The 27,203-nt window shown below is 51.7% G+C and overlaps 1 long non-coding RNA gene across 2 annotated transcripts in view; it reads left to right on the top strand.

Annotated features, from left to right (window-relative positions):
• Positions 1–9,322: 9,322 nt before the first annotated feature.
• LOC133044784 (uncharacterized) overlaps positions 9,323–27,203 on the top strand; it is a 58,057-nt gene continuing 40,176 nt past the window's right edge. For both annotated transcript variants that reach the window (XR_009690055.1, XR_009690056.1), the window contains exons 1-2: positions 9,323–9,442; positions 15,146–15,207. This is a non-coding gene — a long non-coding RNA (uncharacterized LOC133044784). The remainder of the gene's footprint in view (positions 9,443–15,145; positions 15,208–27,203) is intronic.

Genomic DNA, 27,203 nt, shown 5'->3' with positions numbered 1-27,203 from the left:
AGAGCAGGGAGTATGGGAGCCTTGGGAGTAGTCTGGGTGTATGTGTGTGTGTGTGTGACTTTTGTGCACCTAAACAATGTACAGAAGAAACACAAAAACAGATTGCCCCTGGAGAAGATTATCCAATGGGCCTCTGACCCTTTATGTCTGCATGTACTTTATTTTCTAAAGTCCACAGTAGTTGTCTGAATGGACAACAGGAGGGTGCTTTTGGTTCAAAAAGAGCTGCTGGTGTGAGTGGGGGGCGAGCAGACTTTATCCACATGGTGGTGCTGTGACCCAAGATACAAGCAGGTCTAGCCTGGCATTTCCCAGGCTTGGGGCTGGGGCCTGGGGGCTTCCTCCTCTGCTCTGGGACCCCCCTGCTCCTGTCCTCATGTCTGCACTGTTTTGGTGATGGATTTCAGCAGACCTCGGCCCTCTCTGGGGAAACGCAGTTCTTAGCAGGGAGGACTCTGCAGGTCTTCGGTCTGGGGACTCTTCACCCTCCCCAGGCCGGGCCTCATCCTGGGGGAGTTTGGTGCTCGTGGGGGTGGGGTTCCCACACCCAGTGCCGCCCACAACCCTTTGTCAAGGCCATGCTTCTGCACATGGGGGCTGCATGACTGGACACAGCTGCTCCACTAGATCTGGGATGTCCCTGGGGAGATCCCCAGGGGGTGTCTGGAGTCACCTAAGACGCTGACGCCCCGTCTGGACAGATCTCTGCAGGGCTGTTGGCCTGGTGGCTCCTGAAGCGGCAGGCAGAAGCTTCATTGCCTTTTATGAACTAGCCTTCGAAATCACACGGGGTTACTTCTGTCAAAACCACAGACCTGTGCTGTGCTTATCACTCAGTTGTGTCTGACTCTTTGCCACCCCATGGTCTATACAGTTCATGGGATTCTCCAGGCTGGAATACTGGAGTGGGTTGCCGTGTCTTCCTCCAGGGAATCTTCCCAACCCAGGGATCGAACCCAGGTCTCCCACATTGTAGGTGGATTCTTTACCGTCTGAGCCACCAGGGAAGCCCAAGAATCCTGGAGTGGGTGGCCTATCCCTTTTCCAGAGGATCTTCCTGACCCAGGATTGAACTAGGATTTCCTGCATTTCAGGCGGATTCTTTACCAGCTGAGCTACGAGGGAAGCAGACTGACTTAGACTCAAAGGACAGGAAACAAAGCCAGCCCCATCTCTCGGGGCCGGGGTCACTGTAAGAAGAGCGTGGGGGAGGGGACATGTCTGCCTCGGGTGGGTCCAGAGAGAATCAAAGGCTAAACCTCTCTGGAAGGGCCCCTGCCTCCCTGACTTTACCACCCGCTGCAGCTAAGCCTGCAGGTGAAACTTTACCACACCTGTTGCTGCTTGCATGGTCAGGACAGGGCTGTGGGGTGGTGGGGCAGTGGGCCATCGGGCCCCACAGCCCAGGGGTTCTGTTTAGGAGGGGCTGACACCGGCTCTTGGAGTGGGCTCTGATTGTCCCGTGTTAGCTCAGTGGGTTAACAGATGGACAAATGACCAAAGGACTTATGTCTGTGGTGGGGGCGGCGGGGGGAGGAAAATGTGTCTTGCTTTATGATCCTGTTCCCCCCTCTTTCTTCATGTACATCAGTTAAGCAGCACATAGCCCCCCAGAGCTGCTGGTAGCCTTCTTGGTATAGGAGGACAGCCTGGCTGAGGAGGAAGTTCTAACGGCAGAATTTTAGAGACTCAGCTCTAACAAACTCCTGGATCAAACCCACCCTGAAGCTCATATGCTGCTAGATCTTCCAGTTATGACCGCAGGCACAGTGGGCCTTGACTCCTGGACACTGCCTTACTCGTGGCAGTGCTGTGGCTTCTGTCCATAGGTCACCTAAAGGCTTGGCCTCTGATGCCCGTTACGTAAGGTTGCCAGTTAAAATGCAGGGTACCCCATAAACTTGAATTTTAAAGAAATTAAAGTAATATTTTGGTATAAGTACAGTGTAATAAAACCTAAGTAGACTTCCCAGGAGGCTCAGTGGGTAAAGAGCCCACCCGCCAATGCAGGAGACACAGGTTCAATCCCAGGGTCAGGAAGATCCCCTGGAGGAGGAAATGGCAACCCACTCCAGTATTCTTGCCTGGGAAATCCCACGGACAGAGGAGCCTGGTGGGATACAGTCCATGGGGTTGCAAGAGTTGGACGTGACTGAGCACACATATTCTAAGTATTGCGTGAGGTATACTTACACAATAAAATCATTCACGTCTAAAAGTCAAATTCCGTGTATTTTTATGTGCTAACCCTGGCAGCCCTTCACTCGCTTGGCCTGGTGACCTGGTCAGAAGGACAGGCTTGCCAGCTCTTTACACACAATTCTTCTGGGTGGAGTGTGGGGCTCTCAACTCAGGGCCCTGGTGGGTGAGCCTGGTCAGCCTACCACACCGGCCAGGCAGGGTCCTGGTTTGGAGCAGCGCCTGCTGCTGCTTTTGCCCTTACGTTTTGTGGGTCGAAAGCTGGAAGAAAGCAGAACGTGTCTCCAGCTGGGCCCCACTTCTGGTCACCTGCCGCCAGCGTCCCCCTGCCAACCTGAAACCTTCCATGTCCCCCACCCTGGCCTGCATGCCTGTCCCTACCACATGCCAGTGACCGAGTTCCCTGGTTGTCACACACTCTGAATAAGGGAGGTGGCTTTTGCTTGCTCTCGTCTGGGTGGTCCTTGTTTATTTTCTCACCAGGAGATGTGGGTGGCGATTGGACTGGAGACACAGCCTGCGCAGACAGGTTTAAGCATAGGTTCTTGCTGGGCAGACACACCAGACACTCTGCTCAGGCAGACACTCCACCCATCCCACCACTGGGTTTGCCTTCCTCCCTGCATCCCTCCTCCTCATATTTTAGGATGATTGCAGATTGAAATGGGTGAAGATGGCTTCTCTGCCTCAGTCCCCACCCCTCGGTGTCTGACGACCCATTTATTACCATTAATTTGGCACCAAGTGGGGCTTCCCCCGTGGCTCAGCGGTAAAGAATCTACCTGCAATGCAGGAGACGTGGGTTTAATTCCTGGGTCAGGAAGATCGCCTGGAGGAGGGCATGGCAACCCACTCCAGGATTCTTGCCTGGAGAATCCTATGGGCAGAGGAGCCTTGCGGGCTATAGTCCATGGGTATCTAAAGAGTTGGACACGACTGAAGTGACTAGCACACACACACATGCAGGCACCAGGCGTACCTTTCCTTGTGCATTTGTAACTCTCGGGCCTCATTTGCTTGACTCCACAGTGTTGTGGATAACACACTTCACTGACTTTCCTTCTGCCGTTAGTTTCCACAGCCCTTGTGTAAAATTCCACATAGCAGTTTCCTGACCCCAAGTTGTGTCGTGAGCTAGGGTTGGTTTCGCAACCTCCCTTAACTTTGTTGGACCGGCCCAGCTTGGGGCTGGCTGGATTTAACATGTCGTGTGTGTGGTGGGTGCGGCTGTCACAGAACCGCAAATCCAGGGTCAAAGGGATGATCATGAAATTAAGTTCTCACTTGATTTCTTCTGCAACATTTTAGTAGAAAAACGTTCAAGCTTTTTCAGAAAAACTGAATGAATTGTCCTGTGGATACTCACGTGCCATCCCCTAGATGCCACAGTTAACTTCCTCTATACTGGCTCTGATAGAGAAAGATAAAAGGCACAAACTGGATGATTAAATAGTTAATCCCACTAGGGAATTGTAAGTAGGAAAACTATGGGAGACCCCTGTAAGTTAATGATTATTCAAGAAAGCAGGTTGCCTCTCAACAAAACCATACAACAGAAGCACGAGGCGTGACCCCAAACAATAAAACAATAGTGGCATGAGTCCCACATCCTGCCCAGTGAGCTCAATAAGTTAATGATCCCTAGGACATGCTCTCTGCTCACATAAAAACAATAATTTGTGGACCTAGCTGGACCATGTAGGGACAAAAAAACTCCCCTGCCCAACCTGGAGGGGAAGCTGATGATGGAAGCATGAGGTCTACTCAAGAAAGACAAAGAAGGTCTTCTCCCCCTCCCTCCTTTTCCTTTGATTATAAAACTGTGGCCCAGTAAGTTCTTGGGGTGTGGTACCTCCTTGCCCATCTGCTTGCAAGCCTCATAAATGTCCTATTTTAATAAATCACTTTGCTGTTCACTGAATTCTTCTCTGTGCTAAGACATAGAGGACTATGGTAATGGAGCTCTTTGGAGCCCCTGAAATGACACCTAACAGTTTCAGCTCCGTCCATCCATCCATCTGTCCATCCATCCATCCATCCATCCATCCATCCATCCATCCATCTATCCATCCATCATCCATCCATCCATCTATCATCCATCCATCCATCATCCACCCATCTAGCCATCCATCCAGCCATCCACTCATCCATACACTCACCCATCCATCCATCCATCCATCATCCATCCATCTGTCTATCCATCCATCCATCATCCATCCATCTAGCCATCCATCCATTTATCCATCTATCTATCCATCCATCCATCCATCCATTCATCCATCTATCCATCCATCCATCTAGCCATCCATCCATTTATCCATCCATCATCCATCCATCATCCCTCAGTTCCTCTTGCTATTTTTGCACATTATTCACAAAGTAGCTGCACTTCTGATATTGAATTCTGGGGACCCCATCCTGCCCAGTGACATCAGGGACTTGGTTTAAATTCTCCCAGAGTCAGTAAAGCCTCCCAAACCTGCTGCAGCCCAGTTCTACCACTCCAGCTGTCACCAGGCCCCTTTTCGTGCCAGGGGCCCAGTGACAGGCTCCCTTTTCCCCAGGGTGATTCTTTAAAAGAAGGCAATGAAGGGAAGCAAGAGGCAGAACCTGTGGGAGAATTAGAGCCCAAGCTGGGCCTGTCCTGCCCTTGGTCCAGGGTTCTGGCAGGCCCAGAATATGTGGGTCTAACAAGTTGGCAGGTGAGGCTCCACTTTGAGAACATCTGATTTAAGCTGGCACGGCTCCTTAGCAGTCCAATGATCCCTAAAATAACTGCTTAGCCAGAGTCTGGCGTGTCCTTTTGGAATAGAGATGGAAACATGCTTCTGGCCCAAGGGTACTACAGTCTTTACTCCCAAGGGAGGCCAGGCCGGCCCCTCCCCTGGCCTAGATGCCCCTGGATGCTGGTTCTGGGACAGCACCTTCAGGGCGGTGGCTTGAGCCTGTTCTGGGTGTGTTTCCTCTGCAGGCTGTGTGTCTCTGCAGGTCTGCCTCAGGCCACACCTGCAGCGCCTCTGTGGCTCTCCTAGTGTCCATGGCTCCACTGACCCACGGGTGAGGGAGTCCAGCCGTGCCCCAGAGAGAGAGGTGTCATCATTAGACCTGCATGCACCATGGCACCAATAACCTTTCTTTTCTTATTTCCTTATCACCCAAAGTAAAATGTGCTGTAAGAAAGCAAGTGTGTGTCTTTGAGAATGCCTTTGCCTCCTGCGAACTGCACAACGCTGTCTTTCACACTCTGCTGTTGCAAATTAAGTCATTAACAAAAGAGTAAACTCATGTTAATTGTCGATGGCTTATTAGTACCTATGTGGATGGCCAGGCTGGGGACGTGTGTGAATTTCATTAATTTCTCCAGGCTTTTGGAGTTTGGCTTGAACTCAAAGGCCCTTCATGAGAGAACTCTTGTAAAGCTTTAATTAACTCTTGCCAGTGTCAATATATTTTATTACCTTCCACAGCCCACAGGCTCCCTCATGACTAATTTACTCGGATGTTCCCAGCCGCTCTCATGGAGGCCGATGCTCCGGGCCGACAGGAGTGGATTGCGTTGCTTTATAGGTTACAGCTCAAGGGCAGTGTGTGTCCATCAGAGATGATAACTGGGGTGGGGTGGGGGGAACACTTTGCTCTGGGGAGTCAGAACTTGTTGCTTTAGAAACCGAGGGTCTGAGGTTGGATTGATATATACACACTACTATATAGACCACTTTATAAAGGTCTATAAAATAGACCACTAATAAGGACCTGCTGTATAGCACAGGCAACTTGACTGAATACTTTGTAATGGTCTTTATGGGAAAAGAATCCGAAAGAGTGGATATATGTATATGTATAACTGATTCACCTTGCTGTACAACAGAAACTAATACAACATTGTAAATCAACTGTAGTCCAATAAAAAAAACAAGGGAACCAAGGGGCTGAGCTTGGAGATATGAGTTTGGCCATGACCTCGAAGACCGGGTGGGGTCTGGGAAGGCCAAGTCTGGGTCCTGACCTTTGCTTGAAAGCTATGGAATGGAGGGTCAGTCACCCCACCTCCCATTCCCTTTCCCTCCATTTGAAGGCCCGGGTGGGAACCTTGCCCCTAGAGGGTCAGGTGCAGGGGCATCTTCACGGACACAGGTATAGGTGGAACCGCTGACTTCCACTGGCTCGGTGGTCTGGGGTCTGAGACTGCCTGGCCCCTTGAGGTGGGAGCCAGGGGGACAGACATTGTCAGCATGTGGCCCCTGCAGCAGCTACCTGCCCATTCCACCTGCACCCGCAGCCCCTGCCTCTGCCCACAGGACCGGAAGTGTCAAAGGGCGACAAGCTGAATTTTGTCATTCTTGAGGTGGAGGAGGTGGCGGTCTGCCCAAGGAGGGCACCCCAGGCTGTCAGGCCTACTTCCCCGGGCTGCTTCTTCCCCTTGTCTCCAAATCCGGATTTATGCAAATGGTGATCTTTGAGGCTTGCTACTTTGATCTGTTTGAAGACACATTTACGTGTAGTGGATGTAAGATCGTAAGTGGGTGATTCCATGAGCTTCTGCAGATACATGCACTCAGTACAGAGCCATGGGTTCCCACGATCCCCGGCATCAGTCCGCCGGCTCCCCGGGCACTGTGCTCTGATCCTGTCCCCAGAGACTGGCCCGGCCACCCGCAGCTCTGCGTGGGGGACTTGCGCAGCTGAACAGTTTTCCCAGCCCCCCTCTTTTGTGATGTCCCTGAGGAGAACTCTGCGGTTCCTGCGTCCTTTCCTCTTACTGAGGAGGAGGGTTCTGTCCGTTTGTCCATTACTTGCTGATGTGTGTTTCATTTTGTCCAGGTTTGGCCATTAACAAAAATTCTGCTGTAAATGTCCTCACGCAATTCCCTGTGCGGACGTTGTTTTCGCTTCTCCTGGGGCGGGGGGAATGGTGAGTCATTGGGTGGGTGTGTTTTCAATTTCTGCAGAAACTGCCAGGCTGCTTTCTGGAGCAGCTGGACTGATCTTCACCCCCAGCAGCAGTGCTGTCAGCACTTGGTACAGTCACCCCTGTTTAAAAACACTTTTCACCAGTTGAGGCTGCCTCACTGTGGACAGGTCCACAGGCATATTCCAGATGTGACTATTTTGTTATCTTTGTCGGTAGGATTTCCACCATTAGTGCTTTTCTTATTTTGCGTTTCTTTTCTCCCAGGTGTGACTTCTGTGTAATTTTGACATTCTGCTCTTCAGTTGACTTTTTCTCTCTCCAGCTAAACCTAGTCTGCTCTTTAACCCGTGGAGTTTTAAATTTCAACGATTATATTTTTCATTTTCAGAAATTCCACTTTGTACTTTATTAGGACTCTGTGGTCAATTTTGAGAGTCTCTCATTCCTTTGGTTTTTGTCCACTTCAGCATGTTGAGCACCTTTATATTTTTGAATTTGATAATTTCCTTCTCTTTTGTCTTCACAGATCCTCTCTCCTCACTTTTTGTTGTTGTCATTGATTGTAGATTGAAATGATTGGTTTCCTCATTCATGATTACTCCCAAGTCTCTCTTGAGCATCAGGGATGCTCACTGTGCCCTGGGGGGAGGCAGACCTCTGTCCTTGTCCTCTGGTGGGTTCTGTGTTGGACAGGCCACCCCCTCTGCCTGCCAGGTGCCTCTATCTCTGCAGTCCTGGGGCCTTGTCCCCTTATCCCCTCTGATAATACACAGGCTTGCATTTTGCCATCAAAGCTCAATGACTCTATGACCTCAGTTAGCTTTTAAAAAACTTTTCTAAACCTCAGTTTTCTCATCTGTTATGGTCACAAGTCAGCACCCAGAGGACAGCTAAATTATTTCTTCCCTTTTCCTTTCTCTCTTCTTTTACATCCACTTTTTTCTCACTTAGAGTGACTATTAAGCCAAGACTATTAGAAACTCTGAACTGTGTATTAAATTAGGCTGAAGCACTACTTACAATATAATAATGATTCTTTGAAAATATTTCAACTTTTTCTTAAATATTTTTATTTTATTATTTACTTGGCTGCATGGGGTCTTAGATGTGGTACACAGGATCCTCATTGCAGCATGTGGAATCTTTTAGTTGTGGCATGCAAACTCACGTGGGATTTTAGTTCCCTGACCAGGGATAGAACCTGGGCCCCCTGCATTGGGAGCACAGAGTCTTAGCCACAGGATCTCCAGGGAAGTCCTGAAAATGTTTCACCTTTTTATCTCTTCTGCTGTTGCCTTATTGACTCTCTGATTTGTCAAGAGGGTAGAACAATCAAACAAAAGGCTTCAGTATAAAAAGTCTCTTGTTGCCTGTGTAATAAATCTTCCACTGAAATTCAGGTAATTGTCACCTTTGAGTCATGATGGGGAGGGGGCAGAGCAGAGGAACAGTCCCTAGGGCGTCTGTCCTGGGAAGGTGTTCTCAGAGTTCGTGTTTAAGCTCTCTTGGGGTGTCCTCTGAAGTTTCTCAAAAGATAACATACGCTGACTGCTCATCTATCTTGAGTCCTCTGCATGTGATAAAAGCCTTTGCTTCCGCTGCCAGATGCTCGGAAGGGGGATAAAACGTTAACTTGTCGTCAGTGAAGTTCCATCGCATTTTGATTGTGATGGCTCTAGGACCTGGGATCCCTCTCCTTGCCTAGTCAGAGCTACTTGGCGGTCACAGCTATGAATGTCCAGGAGGTTTCTTTGTCATTTTCTCTGGTTGGCAGGCCCCTCACTTCCTTCTCCGTCACAGCCTTGTTTTCCCTACAAGAGATGACACACGACGACTCCTTTCTGGTCCTGCGCTCACTTACCCGTCTGGATAAGGCCCCTTTATCCTCTAGCAGTTGGGGCCTCTGCTTTAGCAGTGGCACCTTAGGAGGCAATGTTGCTGTGTCCGGAGGCTTCTTTGCTTCAAGAATATTATTGGAAACACCCATCCCACCTCCAGACATGCTTGCACACAAGGGAGCCTTGAAAGGGGAGTCCTGCTGCTGTAAACGGCACCCGAGAAGATGCCTGGGGGAGGTTTCACTGGTGTAGGCAGGAGGGAGCAATGCAATACGCAAAGGGATGGTGGTGGGACCCATCTTTCCATCTGTCCATCCACTCATGCACTACGTGTGGCTTAATTAGATCCTTTTCTTCTCTTCAGCGGGCATGTGATGGCTCGAAGCCTGGTACTGGAGTTACAAACACAGGACATGTCTTGACCTCACGTTGCTCAGTCTTGTGGGCCAGAGTGACCCATAAACAGATTCATTGCCCAGTGTGAACGTCACCGGTGAGTGCATCAGGGTGGAGAGGAGGGCAGAGCTTCGGGAGTCGGGCTGGGTGACCAGGGATGCGCCAGGGTTCACCTTCACACGGGGTGTTGGACTAGAGGCTGGAGGGCCTGAGCTGCCACCCCCAGGAGGGTCTGGCTTGAATGAAAGTGAGGCCTGCAGCCTGGACGAGATGGCAGGTGCCAATCATGAGGGCCCCAGGGGCCTGGCTACAGGACTTGCATGTTATTCTACAGGAGCTGGGATCTTGTGAAGGGATGTGATAACAATCAGAACTGCATTTTGAAAAATCGTTCTGGATGCTCTTTGGTGGACGAGGCAAAGGGGCCAGATGGGAAGCCACTGTCCAGGCAGGAGGTGCTGGTGCTGAGCCCGTGGTGGGGTGGGGTGGAGGTCAGCAGGGGCTCCCTGGGAAGAGGCTTTGGCAGGAGGTGAGGGGGAGACATGGACAGAGGTTAGATGAGGTTCAGCGACTGAAGCTGGGGCACCTGGAGACCCAGAAAATGGGCTGCAGGCAGTATGGGTGTGGGTGTGCTGGGTGGGTAACGGGTGTCAGGGCATAGTTCAGGTTTAAGGGTCTGTGTGCATTGAGGTGAGGAGGCCTCACCGACAGTTGTGAACATATCTGAGCTTAGGAGGAAGAGTGACAGACTCAGGGGTGATGGGCAGGACAGACAAGGGGTGATGGGTACTCCAGACGCAGGGGTGATGGGCCATAGAGATTCTTCAGATGCCCTCTGTGAAGGGCCTAGCTTATTAATTAATATCTCTCTAGCACATCATGAAGCTTGTGGTGGACTAAAAACCTAGGACTTTCCCATCAGATGTGCCGATGGTTCCAGTCTCTGCCATCTCATTTCTGAGTGACTGATCTCTTGAGTTCAAATGCCTGACCTTCCATCTGGTTATTTCTGATCTGACCCTGGCCTCTGGGGCCTAGCTGTCATGCTGCTGGCCCCTGAGTCCCATGGCCCCTGCTGCCATGGTGGGGTCTCTGCTGCTGCCCCCCAGGGGGCTGTTGATGGAACAGGGCCCTGGCTGCTCTGAGCCTCTGAGTTCTGCACGTGGGACACAAAGCGGCCCCTGCAGGATGGGCGGTGCTCGCTGTCACGACACCCCCACGCGAGCGTGTCAGCAGAGGTCAGGCCACGTGCCGTCAGTCATCCTGGATGCACCGCCCAACTGAGGTTTCGGCCTCACTTCCTGTTCCTGGAATTTTATATTGGAAGGCAACTTTGGTGGCCCGCGGTGTTCAGGGGCAAACAGGAGATGGAAAACCACCCCAGCCCCCCTCTCTGCCAGGGGCTGTCTCAACCCAACTCACAAGATAATTTCTTTGTTATTTGTGGAAAGAGGGTGAGGAATTTAGAGGAATTGTATTAAGTGGTTAAAATCTTTTATTTCATCTTTGTCAAATAGCAGATTTTCAAAGACTGGCAGGCAAATTGAAGGGAAGTGCGTGCGTGTGGGTGGCATGTGGGTGTCCAGTGTGAAGCTGTGAGGTCTGTTCCCAGCAGCACACGTGTTCCAGGGTAAGACGCCCCCACAAGACTCGCTGGGGTCCTCGCGAGTCCTGCCCTGGTTGCGGGGGTCAGGATGTGATTGGCTCAGACCTTCCAGGTGGCGGGCTGGAACCTGCGACAAGGGGCTCCTACCGCCTCTTCACTCAATGTTAAATTGTTTTACGTTAATCAGGGGTGAGGAGAAGTACTGTCAGCAAGGAAGATCTCCTGTGGTCGGTTAGCAGGTTAAAAAGCTACGCGTCAGGGATAAACAGTTTCTTCTTCAGTCTGTGTGTCACGGGGACCATGAGACCTGCCGATGAGCTGAGAGGAGCAGCGGCCCCCGTGTGGGTCCTCAGCCCGCCCTTCCTGCACGTCCCCCACCCTGTGTCTACCCCATCGCCTTTGGCCGGGGGCCACCCCGGTTGTCTTGCTCCGTCCACTCGGACCCGGGCAGTAGTGCAGCGTCACCCTTGGGGTGGGAGCTACGCCCTTGCTCCTGCAGGTGAGGGTGGCCATCATGGCCACTTCCCCAAAGCAGCCGTCGATGCTGCCCACCAAGCTGTGGTCCCGTCTGGCCCTCTCTCAGAGGGTTGCTCAGCCTCGGGCTGTCTTCTTAAACGGACCTGAGCCCCTGATGGACACTCTGGCCCCGCACAGGGAGGGTGAGGCTTCAGGAGGGCTCTGGAGAGAGGTGCTGCTGGGGAGCGGGGTGGGTGAGGAAAGTCCCGGGAGGTGCTTCTGTGGTCACAGGGGAGGCGTCCGGCGTGGACCAATGGGCCAGGGTCTCCTCAGTCGTGGACGGCGTTCCTGCCAGCCGGTTGGTTCTGTGCGGCCCCCACCCCATCACTCCGGGCATGTCCTTCCTGAGAGGTCGGCTCAAAACAGTAAGGGCTAAATCCATGTGCTCAGGGCATTTTCGCCTTTCTCAGTCTCTGTGACATCTCAGGCTTTCCCTAAGACAGGAAGTTGTCTGGGTTTCGGTGCTGGAGGGGTGCTGGGCAAGGTTGCATGCCCGTCCACACTGTCTTTACTTCTGTAGCTCTGTGGTCATGCTTATCTTTGAAATTGGTTTTATTGTAAAGATGAAGGGCATTTTAAAAAATGTTCTGCTCTGGAGACACTAAAGACACCATTGACAAGAAGAGATGAATAAGAGAGGCTCTTGAGGAGGAAATCTGAGCTCAGCTTCTCCCTGGGGCTCCCTGAGCAAGAATCGGGTTCACCCTGGCCTAGGGAGGAGGACTGTGGTCCCCACCTGGCAGGAAGCTTGGCCAGGAGTAGAGTCTGCTGGAGCTTGGTGCCGGGGACCACCCTGGGGAGGTGGGGGTGCCGGTAGAGAGAGACCAGGCTGGAGTTTCCGCCAGGAGACACTCCACGTGACACTCCCACCATGAAACTGACGGATGGGCAGGGTCTCCATGGGCTGCTGGGCAGGGCTCATCCTGCACCCGTCTGCGGAGTGGGCCCTCCCTACTCTCAGATGTTAGTGGCCATCTCCAAGGCACTGACTTGAGTTGAGGGATGGTACATCAATAGCTCATTCTGTAACCTCCCCCCAACACTGTAATTAGCTTGGGTGACACTGAGGACGGAGAGCTGTCTGGGTTGCGGGTCCACTAGGCTTGCATGACATCTCAGAGAAGGGCCATTTATTTCTCCTCAAGCAATTTCGTTGACCCAGAGCATCCTGTGCAGGGGGCTCAGCCTGGTTGGCGACAGCCCAGCTGGCTGGAGCCAGGCACCCATGTGGTGGCGGCTGTGGTTTCTGTCCCCGAGCTGACGGAGCGCCTCATGAGCCCCGGTCTGCAGAATGATAGGAACATTTGCGGTGAGAGGCAGATGGCTAGATATGGTCACTGCCCTGATCTGCTCCAGAGAGGCCGGTTCATGCCTCTGGTCCTGTGACATTATCCGTTGCCACCTTTGTACTTACCCAGTGCCCTCATCTGGATGATAAATCCCACAGTTATCCTGAAATGGTTAATACATGTCATATGAAGAGTCCTTCTGTGTTAAATGGGTGAACACCCAGATGGAAATGTGGAGTAAAGCCACGAAAGGTACTGTGTATGCAGATTAAAACAGATGGTCAGTTCATGTTGGAAAGCACTGTTAATAAAAAAGAAGGCAGCATGAGGAAGTGTTTTTGCCAACAATGGGAAAGCTTTGCAAACAAGTATAAACACAGAGTCGGGACTTCCCTGGTGGTCCAGTGGTTAAGACTTTGTGCTTGAAATGCAGGGGGCACGGGTTCAATCCCTGATGGGGGAACTAAGAGCCTGCATGCCACATGACATAGCTGAAAAACCCTGAAACAAACAAAAACCCCCCACGGCAATGCACAATCTTGCACGGGTATGGGGAACGGGTTCCGTCTCATCTTTTTGGTCACAGCAGAACTTAGAAGACTCCTTCTGGAAAGCAGCTTTGCTTCTTGTGGGACAGGGTTTCCACTTCCAGGAATGTGTCTTTAGGAAATATTTCAGAACAAGTAAAATCACAGGTGTTCACTGCAGCCTTGTTTATAGAAACTTGGAAAGACATGACGTGCCCAGCAGAGAGGAAAACAGTTAAATGTTACTGAGCAAGCGCCATAAGCCCTCAGTAGAAATGATCCACTTTGACCTCCACTGCAGCCCTTGTGATGTAGGTACCCACAATGTCCCCACCTTACACGTAAGGACGTCGGGGCGTGGAGCAGTGAAGGGACCTCAGATGACTCTGGAAGTGGGCAGCGTGGCCACCAGACCACCTCCCCCAACACAGGGTGTGGCCCGTCCAATAGGATGGATGGTCTTGCCATCAGACCTGGTGTCCAATACTTAATGACTTGGAAAGGTCAGGATGAAATCAGTGGGAGCAGTGACAAAGCAGCATGGGGCTGAAGCCAGGGGATGTGGTGATCCTGACTTCATTTGTTCACACAATAACTGAAGCTGCTGCCCTGGGACCTGAGACAGGCGGGCAAACACCGTGCAAACCTGCCTCATCAGCAGGACACAGTCCAGGCCTGCGTGTCTGTGCCTGGGTTGGTCAGGGGCCCACCTTTATCATTGCTTTTTTTTTTTAATTTAAACATAATTGACAGAGTAAAATACACAGATCCTTCAGTTTGATGAGCTTTGATAATATCACGCATCTGTGTGAGCATCACCCAGACAAGATAGAGGAGGTTTTCATCATCCCAGGAGTCTCCCTATGATCCTTCCCATCCAGCCTGCTCCCCACCCTGGGATACCGGTTCTGATCTTTCAGCCCAGACTGATTTCCTGTTCCTGCCCTCACAGGTGGTGGTGTTTTTTTGTCAGGCTGCTGTTGCTCCGAGTAATGTTTTGTTGCCTTGTCCAGGCTGGGGCTGAGATCAGAACCCTCCTTTTGAGTCATCCCCATGGTGATGCAGATCCTGGGAACTTTTGTCTCTGGACACCGGTTTTCTCTTCTCTTGAATACATGCCCATGTGTGGGCTGTTAGGTTACAGCCACAACAGAGGTATAACTTTATAGGAAAGTGCCAGTTTCCAGGTGGTTTTGTTGTCAAAAGTTCCCAAAGACAGGAGCTCCCCTCTGTTGGCACCTTGCTGGCATTTGACAATGTCTGATTTTCTGCACTGGGGGATAGAGTGGAATCGCGCCCTTGGCTTTATTTTTTAATCTTTTAAAGCAATAAAACATTCTTTAATTTAAAAAGAAAATAAAGCTGTTCACAAATCCTAAGTTATATTATATAACAGAAATTCATAGAGACAGAAACACCATTTTCAGTTGGAAACTAAGAATTTAACATCCCAAGTCACCAAGCTCTTCAAAGTGAGCTTAAAATGTTTTTTTTTTTTTTTTAAATCCTTCCCACTCCCTATTTTCCTTTCTCCACTTGGAAACCTAAAATGTCAAAATTTATTGACCCTGCAACCCAGACCTTGTGTCCCAGTGTGGTATGTGCTTATTTTTCTTTGTCCAGTGGTTTATTCCTTTGAAAGAAAGCATCTACAGTAATCTGGAAACACACAAGGAGATGGATGAGATGAGAAATGAATGACAAAGTACCTCAGCATTCATACTGAAAATGGGCTTGATTAATTAATAAGTTTAACCCCATTTTTCAAATACTACTGGGGAATAACCTAAGATTTGCAAGCATGTGCTGATTTTTCCATATGTTACTGGTAGGAAGACTGACTGCTTCCAAATTCTTTCCAGGCACTCTCAGGCGATGCAGTGGTGAAGAACCCGCTTGCCAGTGCAGGAGACGTGCAAGAGACGTGAGTCTGATCCCTGGGTCAGGAAGATACCCCTGGAGGAGGAAATGGCAACCTACTCCAGTATTCTTGCCTGGAAAAATTCCATGGACAGAAGGAGCCTGGTGGGATACAGTCCATGGGTTCACAAAATAGAAAGACACAGTGAGCAGGCATGCATAGAACATTATCTCTAATCTTAGAAAGGATTTGAAAGCTGAAGTGTGTTCTTTCCATGCAGTTTGCTGTGGCTTTAAGTTGTCCTTACTGGTCACGAGTTCGTCCAGCTTCTCAGCTGTGCTTGTCATTTTTCATACAACCTCCTATTAACTATCTGCTCAAGCCTTTCGCTCTCTTTGTTAACATCGCCATTCAACTCTTTGTCCCGCTCCTCAGTGGGTGAGGTAGGTGGACGCAGAAGTCAGTGGTGAATTGGGCTTGATGGCAAGTAAAATTTGGAGAAATATGTTAATTCCAGAAGCTGGAAAAATTTTAGTCCAATGCTCTCTCTACCTTCTCTTTAGCTGTTTCTGGTTCTTTGAGGCCTCTCTGAGTCTGGAGTTACTCTATTCTCTTTGACTTGTAGTGGCTCTTACCTACTTCTACAATATACCTGTGAGACCTCTGTCGGTCCACCACATGTCCGCCTACTCAGAGGTCTGCTCCTGGAGAGGCAGTGCCTAGGCTCTCCCCATGTCCCTCCCATCTCTGGATGGGACCCTCCTGGGCACCCATTCAGTCCTGGCCCCCGTCCGGGTTCATCCATGGCTGTGATGACCGGAGCCAGGCAGGCTGTGACCTTGTGCGGTCCGACTGGGCCTGGGCTCTGTCCTCTCCTGCTCGGTCCTCCCCTGATGCCTCAGTGCCAGACATCCTTGTCCCACATGGCCCTACGCATCCCACCTGGACCCCTGGGCAGGTCAGCCTTCCGGGGAGCCAAGGGGTAAATGAGGAGGGTCGTGAGGGTGCTTAGTCATCAGGTGCCCCCTGATTGAGAGTCTGTGGGCCTGAGCTGGGGAGGTGGGCTTCCCTCTTGCCTTGCTCACCCCTGTCCCACGCCCCTGCTCCTGGGACCACAGCCCCACGAGTCTTTGACTCAGAGTCTCTTTTTGGAGGCTTCAGGCTGAGGGCATCCAGAAGGTGGTGCTTCATCCTGCCTCCATGTGGGAAACCCTGCCGTGGCTGACTGCCTTTAGAACAAGGTGCCTTGTCACAGTGGGGCTCCTCCAGGGCCAGGGCCTGCCTCCATCACCCCTGCTTCTCCCCCAGGACCCAAAAGTGAAAGTCGCTCAACCCACTCCAGTATTCTTGCCTGGAGAATCCCAGGGACAGAGGAGCCTGGTGGGCTACAGTCCATGGGGTCACAAAGAGTTGGACACTACTGAAGCAACTTGGCACTCATGCGTGCCGGGTTCTGGTGACCTAGAGGACCCTGGTGGGCAGGACAACACAGCATTCTGCCCTAAGGGCCAGATGAGATGAGATGAGACTCGCTTCCCCAGTAAAATGAGTATTCCTGCCCGGCACCCACCCAGATATCCATGCTTACTCTCGGGATGGCTGTTGACTAGCCATATCGCTCAGGTTGACCTGGAGACTCTGTTCCCCACTCTGCCTCTGTCGCATGGGACCCTCGCTGGAGGGAAGGCACTGGGATTTCCTGGGGCTGCTAAAGATGATAAGACAGCTCCTGCTGCTCTTTGGACAGAAAAGCTTGTCCCCACAGCCAGCAGGGCAAAATGTAGGGAGAGAGGATTTATGCCTGTGTCTGTCCAGGGGTGCAGTGCCCCTAATGCAGACACAGTCTCTGAAAGTCTCCAGAAGCTTCGTCAGCCCAGGATGATCCTCCATGGTTGAGGAGAGAGGAGGCCCTGGAACCAGACCCTGTAGATGGTTCACGGGCAAGTAGTTTCTAAGGAAGTGCTCCCAGGTGAGGCTGCAGGGAGTTGGGGAGGTGGGTGGGAGGGGAGAGGCTGCTGGTGTGGGCTGACTATATGTGGAACTCTGTCTGGCCTGGGTCCCCCCTGTCTTTGGTCATAAGAGTAGAGTAAGGAGGTGATCCTGGTCTTCTCTAGGGAGAAGCTGGTCATCTCTTATTTAATTATATGCCCACCTGCCATAGTGACACCGCAAGTGGACAACTGTGAGGATGGCCCTAAATTGACTGATGCTCATGCTTGATTCTTGGGGAAGATCAACCAATAGCAGACACAAAGACTTAGGTCAATGGCACCTTAGCATTAGTCTCTCAGTCGTTTCTGACTCTTTGTGACATCATGCAAGATAGTCCACCAGGCTCCTCTGTCCATGGGATTCTCCAGGCAAGAATACTGGAGTGGGTAGCCATGCCCTCCTCCAGGGGATCTTCCTGGCCCAGGGATCAAACCCGGGTCTCCTGCATGGCCAGCAGATTCTTTACCATCTGAGGCACCTTAATAATAACATTAAAGAGCAGGGGTCCTTCATCTCCCTCTAAGGTGCCCCAAACTGACATACTCACCTGCTCTACAACCACTGGTGGGCGTTTGTGTAGAAAGTACAAGTCGCTCAGTTGTGTCCGACTCTTTGCGACCCCATGGACTATGCAGCCCATCGAATTCTCCAGGACAGAATACTGGAGTGGGTAGCCTTTTCCTTCTCCACAGGATCTTCCCAGCATAAGCAGGACTTTATCGCATGTTGGTCACGACCCAGAGCACATGGTTCTGGAAGCCCTGCAGCCAGGTGGCGTCAGCAGATGGTTGGAATGGTTTCTGAGCTGGGAGGTGGCTGGCTCTGGACTCCTGTGGTTGTGCCAGGTGTGATTTCAAAAGGAAAATCCAACAAGAATCTCTGTGGTCATGGGAGATGGGGCTCGTGGCTGTTCAAGCAGTTTCTGGAGAGGTTTTTTTTTTTTTTTTTTTATGATCTTTGGATTTTTACATACATTCAGGACATCTCGTTCAAACAAGGGCGGGAAGACATTTCCAAAGAAATTGAGGACTGTGTCTGGTGGGGAGGACAGACTGGCAGATGGGAAACCTGCTGGTTGGGGTCTCGTGTGCCCAGACTTTCTGCAGCAGGACAGCAGTGCCAGGGGTCGTGTTGCTCGGGCGTTTCAGACGTGTTCAGGGTGACACTGAAGGGGATGGGCTGGGGTGGGTGGGGGAAAGCATTCACTGTAGCAGAGGTGTCCATTTACAACGTTCACGTGGTGCCTGCCGTGGATAAGCCACGTTGACTTCAGTGCGTGCAGGGCTTTGCTTGAAAACACAGTTCTGCATCTGTAATGCTAGAAAAACATTGAGGTCATGTCCTCCTCTCTCTTCACACCAAGGAACCAAAGGCAGAAGAGGCTTAGCCAAGCACATCACCTGCCGGCCGGAGAGACGGCGACAGACATCGGCCTCATCCATGCTGGTCTGGCTGTTACTCTGCCAATTGATTGTCTGATTAAAACTCAGCATGCTCACTTGAAATGGGACATTGGACCCCCAAAGACATACCGTCCAGAAGCGGGGGTTAGGGTCAGGGCTGGTTTGGAACCCAGCCATTTCTGACAACAGGGTCTGTTCTGTCCTCTGAACCTTCCATAAACAGAAATCTGTCCTGTCTTTTTGGACTTTAGCCTTTATTTGTTTGAAATGAACTTGAAACACCTGCTGTGTCTTTTCCATCATCATCACCAGCTCGTTTGCACAACACCTTAGGGTTTGGAACGGCTCTTGGAGGGATGACCCCTCCTGGGGATAACAGCTCCACGATGCAGGTTGTTAGGGCCGCTACAGAAGGAGGTGGAATGCAAGGTGACTTGTTTAACTTTTCTCCACCTGTCAGTGGTGGGGGCTGCTGGGGTGGAGGGGGTGGGCATGTGCCCTGGAATTGTCCCCTGCTCGATCCACGGCAGGTGGAAGGCTCACTCCTGTAGAGCTGGCTGTTCTCTTTGGCTCCAAATTCAGCAAGTATTTCTGGCGTGTCTGGTCTATGTGGGCAATCTTCCAGACACCAGGGGGCAGCAGAGGACAGAGCCCCTGAGCCCAAGGGTCTGGATGCACCCAAGGGTCTGGATGCGGAAGCGAGGGGCGTGGCGGGGGCGTCTGATCATCAGAATCCCTGGGTTGCCTGTGTGGGTACCCACCTGCATTTAACCACCAAATTTGAGGCCCCGGGATGTCCTGCCGTCTTTTCTATTCTACTTACCTTGCTCAGGAAGGTCTCCGGGGCAACTTGTCTCTCAAGATTGGTATCTATAGTTTCTTATGCTTTTGGCCTCATTGCCTGTCTGTTTTATTTGAATTTTAGAAATCAGAGAGGGTAAAACAGCTCTTGCTTTCTTCACCAGCTCCCCCCGTTGCAGACCCCAGGTAACATGGCAACACTGTTTCAGGGGAAAGTGAGTCCCATCTGTCTCTGGAAGATGGTCCCCCAGCTGGACACCCGTCAGCAGCTGAGCGCTCGTGTGTGCGCCTGGGATGCCACGGGGCTCCTCGCTGCTGCAGGACGTGAGGCCGGTGGCTCCCAGGTCAGGGGCTTCAGAGCTGATGGCACCAGCGGGGAAGGGGTACATCTGGCCAGGCAGAGGAAGGGTGCTGGCTTCTCATGGAGGGTGGGGTGGCTAAGCAGGGCCCTGGACAGAGGCTGGGGGACCTGAGGTCCTGTAGTAGCACATCAACTCAACCTACAGTCTTATGGCGAGGCCCTTCCGGTGAAATGTCTGTGGCTGAAGTCCAAGACGGTAAACCAAACAGGAATTTGGTTCACTTCACGAGTCCAGATAATTGTACTTTGAAAAATGTTTCCAACATAACATTAATTTTGACCTTTATGTGCAGTGTGACATAAGCATGTTTTTAAAATGGATATTCATGCGTGACACATTTTCCATTAGCACCTTATCAGATTTTCTGAGTTGCTGCTGCAATAGATAGGTTAGGTGTTTAAAATAAGCAATCAGTTACTTTTATGCTCCTGCAAGGACAGGTTATGGTGATTGAACGGAATTTGCTTTTTTTTTTCCCCTTCCCAGAGCCTCAAGAACAAAGGCCAGGGGAGGATGGTGGGTCCTGCCACCCGGACCACTCGAGGTGGGTGGGGGATGGAGGGGTGGAAAGTGAGGGAGGGCCCTGCAGGTGCCCACTCCTCACCTCTGATGGGACTGGCAGCTCTTTCCTGTACCCTCTGACCTTTAGCTTTCCCTGGGAAATACCTAAGACCCAGGCTAAGATTTAATCTGTGGATTCCCACGGGAGACACTGGCTTCCTGATTCAGAATATCTTCCCTTCTTCCAGCGCTGTCCCAGCCAAGGGGCGGAGGGGCCAGGAAACTGGGCTATCTCCTCCCAACCCCCATTTCTTGTTGGCTAAGGTCTGCTTCTGGGGATCCACCCTCTGTCCCTTCCTGCTGGACCCCACAGCAGGAAAACCACTAGGCAGAGTCTCCAGGCCACACAGGGGAATTTGTGGCTATGCCCTGAGCCCTGAGAGCTGGGGTCTGTGGCCAGGGCGCCCAAGGTACCATGGTTTGTATTGGACAGTTTGGGAATATAGTGACCAGTGTAAAACTTTTTGGAATTAATAGAGAGGAGAATCTATTTAGGATGGGAAGAAGTTTATTGTCTGTATTTCTAGTTAACTGGGGGACTCAGGGACTAGAGGACTGGGATAAAACTGTGTGATCTGGATTCCTGTTTAATAGAACAAGCCTTCGCACTGCATTATTCCAGCCACCACGTTCATTTTTCAAAATCACTTGGCAGCACTAATACCCTTAATTGCTAAATAAATATAGTTGCTGAAAATCTAAAATAATACATTATAAACTCTATTTAAAGTGGTAAAAGAATTCACACTATTAGGAGCTTGGAGGAAATCAACCATCTTTAAGTGCCTCGGTAAACAAAGACTGTGCGGCACTTTGTAGGCACAAAAATTGCAAGGAACTGCTTGTTTGTTTCAGAGGAGAGACACGCAGCACTGTTTGGTATTCGGGTGTTTGCCTACAAGTGTTTAGTTGCTTTGTGGGGGGGAGAACCTGAGATCTCTCCACTGAGAGGAAGTTCTGGGTCCAGCGCATGCCTGGAGGAAAAGAACAGAGCTGGAATCCAGTGAGAATTCTTTCCGTCTTATATCACTGTGTGCACTCGTGTCCCTCTTTCCGTCCTTTCTGCAGCCTGGTTTCCTTTTCAGGAACTATGTTGTCTCCAAAGGGCTGGCGTAGCAGACAGTTCAGGCCAAACCACCAGGTATTCCCCCTATGGTGTTTGCATCTCGTGTCAACTGTGGCTTCCGGGAGAGACTGCCCATTGCAGTGAGTTTTCATTTCTCTCCTGGTCTCCGGGGGACCTGTCCCCAGTCTTGCCCCTGGACCTATGGGCTTCCTACACATTCTGGTGAATTCTCTGGGTTGGAGCAGTTCTTACAAGGACAGCATTCTAGCTGATATACTTCCCCGCCACCAGCTGCTCTTTAACTCGTGCTGTGACGGTCCTTCCCTCCTCCTCACATCTTGTCAACAAAGTATGCACCGTCTGTGACTTAGTTTTGAGGACTCATGTTGTGCCAGAAGCTGCCGGGGGCCTGCCCTTACCCCTGCAGCTCATGCCAACCAGACTCCATGGCTAGCATCTGCATCTCTCGGTCGCCCCGATCCCAGGCACCCCAGATGATGTAGGGCAGAGACAGCCAGCCCTGCGGTGCCCTTTCTGAAGTCTGGGTACTAAGGCACCACAGCAGCCATCTTGAAATTAATGGAGTGAAGCACGATGGAGTGGTGCTTCCCACCATTAATTTCGGGCTGACTGCTGGGCTGCATTGGCTTCTGGAACGAGGGCAGAGGGATGGGAGCTGGGAGCATGGAGGGCACCCCTGGTTCACCCCAGGATGAGCCAAGGCTGAGGGGACATGGGACGGAGTGGAAGCCCACGGTGGGAAGTGGCCAGGCTAGACTGGGGCTCAAAAGCCACCCCAAGGCATCCACAGGAGTGAACGCAATGCCAGTTCTCTGTGCATTTAGGATGTTGAGAAAGGAAGACCCTGACGACCTAGTTTCTCATGAACAAGTGGGTTAATAATTGTCCCCAAGCCACAGGGTTGCTATGGGGCTTCCACTGAGAGACAAGTCCTCCGATGCACTGTGTGGGTGATGGATGTGGTCGTCCTCACTGGTCATTACGTTTCTGCTCCTTCAGTCATGACGGGTTGTGATTTCCAGACACTCCCTGCAGAGGCAGCACCATCGACCCTGGGCCCCTGGGAGCCGTTTGGGAAAGAAGGCTCTGCCTGACTCCCTTGTAGATGAGGGTGGCAGCTGGAGCACAGAGGTGAGGGACTGGCCCTAGCGCAGGGCTGGAGACTGAGGTTTCAGGTGTTTCTGAACAAGGGCTTGTTCATCCCGAACTGTGAGTAGAGAGTCACTCAGAGGCTGGGACATGACAAGCCCTCGCTGAGCAGAAACTGGCATGGACTTGCATCCTTACAGTCTCCTCCTCTGGGATGAAGGGTTGGCCTTTGATAATGTGCAAATTCAGCTGTCTTTTTTTGTTGGTACCTAGTTTATCTGTTTGTTCAAATATATATTGGGTAGTTCCTAGCAGCTAGGAAATTTTCTGGGTGCCTGGGGAGAAAGTGGTGAGATAAAGGGCCAAAATTCCTTGTCCATTCAGAGTTTCATCCCAGTGAGAAAAGAGGAAGGCTGTAGACAAGACAGATAAGAACATGGCACAGGTTGCTGGGAGTTGGTGAGTTCTAGGAAGGAGAATGAGGAAGAAGATGAGAACTGATGAGGGAGGGAGGGAGGATGGGGGAGGGACAAGGGTGAAGGGTGTGGTCCAGGCCGGGCAGCAGCAGGTGCAGGTGCCCCCCACCCCCATCCCCTCCCCCAGTTCTGAACATAAATTTGGGAAACTTCTCCAAGGAACTCCAGGGAGTGGACCACTTCCCCCGTTCATGGGGTGGAGATGTCCTAGGAAGCTGAGGGATGGGTTTCAAGTCACCACTGGCATCCACCTCTCACCCAGCTGGGGCGGAGAGAAACTGTAACAGCCAGGACAGAAGCTCAGCAAAAGCAACCAGAATTTTGATGTAAATGCCATTTTGGAGAACTGATTAATATGTCAAAATATTCAGCTCCCAAGGTATGTGATAAAAATAACCAATTTCATGATTTAACATTCAAATGAATGATTTAAATTCCATTTCATCAACTGCTTTTCAAACCTGTCCCCTCTTTCCAGGGGTTTTGGGGCAGCTTCTCTGCTGGACTCTGAATTGATATGGGCCGGAATTTCTGGGGAGGGGGGAACCACATGCTCTGGAGAGCTGGGGTAGGGGGCTGTCTGTGGGTTATCCTGACCAGAGCGGTTTGCCTTTGTACCGGCCTAGCCTTTGTGTCCAGCACGGAGGAAGCACGGGTGGGGGGCAGTCATAGCCCTGCTCCTGGAGGGAAGTGACTCCCAGTGTGGGGTCACTTCTCGGTGGGGCCCATCCTGGTTTCGGCTCCCCAGAAAGCAGAGCCTGAGACACACAGAGCCCGCATTCCCCTTTTACAGGGAGGGGATTAGAGAGGGGTGGTGTGGGGGGCTGGGGAGTGTGATCCCGGGGGAGTGAGGCAGTGGGGGTGAGGAGGGAAGGCAGGGAGCAAGCAAATGGACCACTGGTGGGTGGACACCTTCAGAAAGGCCTTAGAAACTGCGGGGAGGGGTGTGTACCCCATTTCCCACGGCCCTTGGGTCTAGTCACTGTTTTGTGTCTTCAGGGAGCCTTGTGAGCTTGGTCATCAATACCCCTTAACTTAACCACCCCGCATCTCCAACCCCAAGCCTCCTCGCCCGGCAGCTGGGGAGGGGGCATGTGTGGGTGCAAGTGCTGCCCCAGAGCTCTGGCCAAGGAGGAACAGAGGCCCCATGGCAGCCTAGGGGGCTGGTCCAGGTCTGCCTGGCCAGAAGCGCACAGTCTGGGGGCGCGAGGCTGCTGACACGCGGCCTTAGAAGGACTTGTTAGGAAACAGTCAACCCTTAGGATGGAAGGAACTCCTGTGAATCAGCATCTCCCGGTATGGCCCACAGGTGAGGTTGACATGGATGCTGTGAACCTGCACATGGAGCCACAGGGCGGGGGTGGGCAAGGCCCTGTATTCCCTTCATTTCAGGGAAGCATGGCTGAGGCTGCGTCCCAATGGGGGAGCACCCTCTGCACACAGAAGGCTCAACCCTGCACCCGTGCTCATGGAAGGCTTGGGTCAGGGTCCTTATTTAATCAGCTAAGGGCATGACATTTTTTCAGGGACTTGGGGGCTGAGGGGGAAAGGGTGTGGTGCTCCCTGTGGACCAGCCCCCTAGGGAGGCTACAGGAACCCCCAAGTGGTGGTTCTCAGAGGGTCTAGGGTTACTGCTGAACTGACTGGCAGAGGGTGCACTGGGAGAAGTCTGGGGCTGAGCAGGGCCTCTGATGCCAAGCTAGAGCTGGGTGATGTCACCTTCTGGCCCTGGGCTGGTGGAGGGGGCCTCCCCTACACCTTGCCAGGCCCCAGCCCGGAGGCTGCTAATTTTTCACTCTATTTTCTTGCTGCCCAGGTGGCCTGGGATCCCTTTGCAGCAGCGCTCCAGGTGGCTGGTGTCTGTGTGGCCGTCAGGAGCCTGGGCTGCTGTCTCTTAGGGAAGCTCTTATTGTCTCTTAGCCAAGGAAAAACCAGAAAAAGCATCCATGAGCCAGAAATAGAAGTTGAGGCCATTAAGCAAATGTCCAATTATCTTTCGAGATGGGGCCTAAGGACTGTCTGCCTGTGGCTCTGCGGCCTTTTGGAGCAGCCGGCTGCTGGCCCAGGCAGGGACTGTTTGGGGAGGGCGGTCTAGACAGAGCCCAGCTCACTGTCCTGGCAGGTGTACATTTTAGGGCACTAATGTGGACACAGGCGCTTGCTTCCACGTGCAGCCAGACATGTTTTATCAACACCTCTCTTTCTGTGACAGCAACATTCCGGTCTTTGTAGATCCCAGTCTGCACATTATGAGGTGATTACCTCGCAAAGCCAGGTAGAATCTGCAGGAAGCCCATGACCCGCCCGCATCTGGCTCTGATGGTGCCTCTCTCCTTTAGATGTGGCCATTAGATGGCCATTTTGTGGCAAGCAGGCACTCTCCCAGGAAAACCAGCAGAGAAGATAGGCGGCATCAAGCTCGCTCATCACTCGCGAGATGAGGCTGGGGCGGCACGGGGAGGCCACTGCTGGGGGACCAGCACCGTTGCTGGAGCCTTCAGGAGGTGCCACCAAGGCTGGCCTCGCAGCATCAGGATGCAGGCTCAGCCTCGGCTCAGTGTCCTTGCTTGTGGGGACCTCGGGCCAAGCTCATTCCTCACCTGCTCAGAGAGACTGCTGCCCTTGCCACGTGGCTTGTCCAGTACCTTCTGTACAACGGGTGGTCAGCTACAGTGGTGGTGGCCCCAAAGAATGTGACTCTTCTGTTGTGGTCTTGACCCCAGCCTGTATCACATCTTATAAAGGAGTTTGTGTGGCTTCCCCAGTTCAAAGGTCTGTCCGAAGGATGCTGTTTGGACTTCAAAATATTGGTTAAAATTTCTGGGAAGATGGAAGATTTGACCCGGGGCCTATTTTTAAAAGTCCGAGCTGACGGCTGCTATGTACACATGACCCCTGTCATCATTGCTACAAATAATTGGTAAAGCAAATAGCCAATGTTTGTTGAGTACACACAAGCCAGCCTGGATCATAGGCCTGGCTGAAGTGGCCTCATCTGAATGAGGTGTTTACTGTGTAGGCGATGAACCTGAGGCTTGGATGTGAAGTCATGGTTCAAGTTCAACCAGATGTGAGAGGAAGACCTGGAATTTAACCCAAGTGTGTGGCTCTAAACCCAGATTCTTATCATCCCTTTACATGACCCCTTTCCTTCCAAGAGTCGAAGATTAATGGAATCAGTCCACATAAACCCCCTAGATGCTGTGTTTCATAGCACAGTGGACAAGTGCCTGCTGTTTCCGCATTGCTGTCACCATCGCTGTTTCTGGAGTAACTGAGGGGGCAGAGAGTTAAACCGGGGCATTTTGCCACAGGAAGGGAGAGCCTGGCTGAGAAAATGCCAACACAGAGGTACACGGAATTCTCCAGGCAAGAATATTAGAGTGGGTTGCCATTCCCTTCTCCGGGGTATCTTCCCGACCTAGGTATTGAACCCAGGTCTCCCGCATTACAGGTAGATTCTTTACCATCTAAGCCACTAGGGAAGCCTCCTCATAAGCCTCACCCATTCAAAAAATGAAAAGACAAAAAGAGCTTCCTGATGCCGCGTCCTGAGTTCCTAGAGGCAGCCATGCCTGATATCCACTCCTGGAGTTTTCAGTGCTGTGGGCCACTGCATGTCATGCCTGACTCAGTCATGTCTGACTTTTTGCGACCCTATGGACTGTAGCCCACCAGGCTCCTCTGTTCATGGAATTCTCCAGGCAAGAATCCTGGAGTGGGTTGCCATTCCCTTCTCCACGGGATCTTCCCAACCCAGGGATGGAACCCGCATCTCTTCCATCTCCTGCATTGGCAGGCGGGTTCTTTACCACTAGCAACACCTGGGGAGCCCAGGTGATATAGCTAACCTGAATTGGGTCCCTTCACTTACAACCAAGAATTCTAAACACGTTCAAGCAGAGACAGCCTCATCTTCCCTACAATTCCCACAGCCTATGTCTGTCATATATCCCTTGAAAGACTGGATTTTCTAAGTCTGAAATCATGATCAATGCCTTGACACAGAGTTTCTTTTCCTGACCTGAATGCTTCATTACAGGAAATTACTGGTTTATTAGAGAGTCACCTTTATGAAAGAACCACTGTTCCCTGAGTACACTCATTGCAAACCCAGAGCTGCTCAGCACCCCTCAGCCACAGACATCGCTCTCTCTACCTCCCCCTGCAGGGACCCATGTGCCGGCCGGTTTTACCTTCCTGGCTGCAGGCATTACACTGGGGTTTGCATCTGAGTGATTTTTGTGTCCCCCATGCTGGCTTACATGTAGTCCCCTAAAAGGCAGGT

The sequence above is a fragment of the Dama dama genome, chromosome 23 (genome assembly GCF_033118175.1).
Source record: "Dama dama isolate Ldn47 chromosome 23, ASM3311817v1, whole genome shotgun sequence".
In the NCBI taxonomy this organism is placed as follows: Eukaryota; Metazoa; Chordata; class Mammalia; order Artiodactyla; family Cervidae; genus Dama; species Dama dama.
This window is presented reverse-complemented; position numbering and strand designations above follow the sequence as displayed.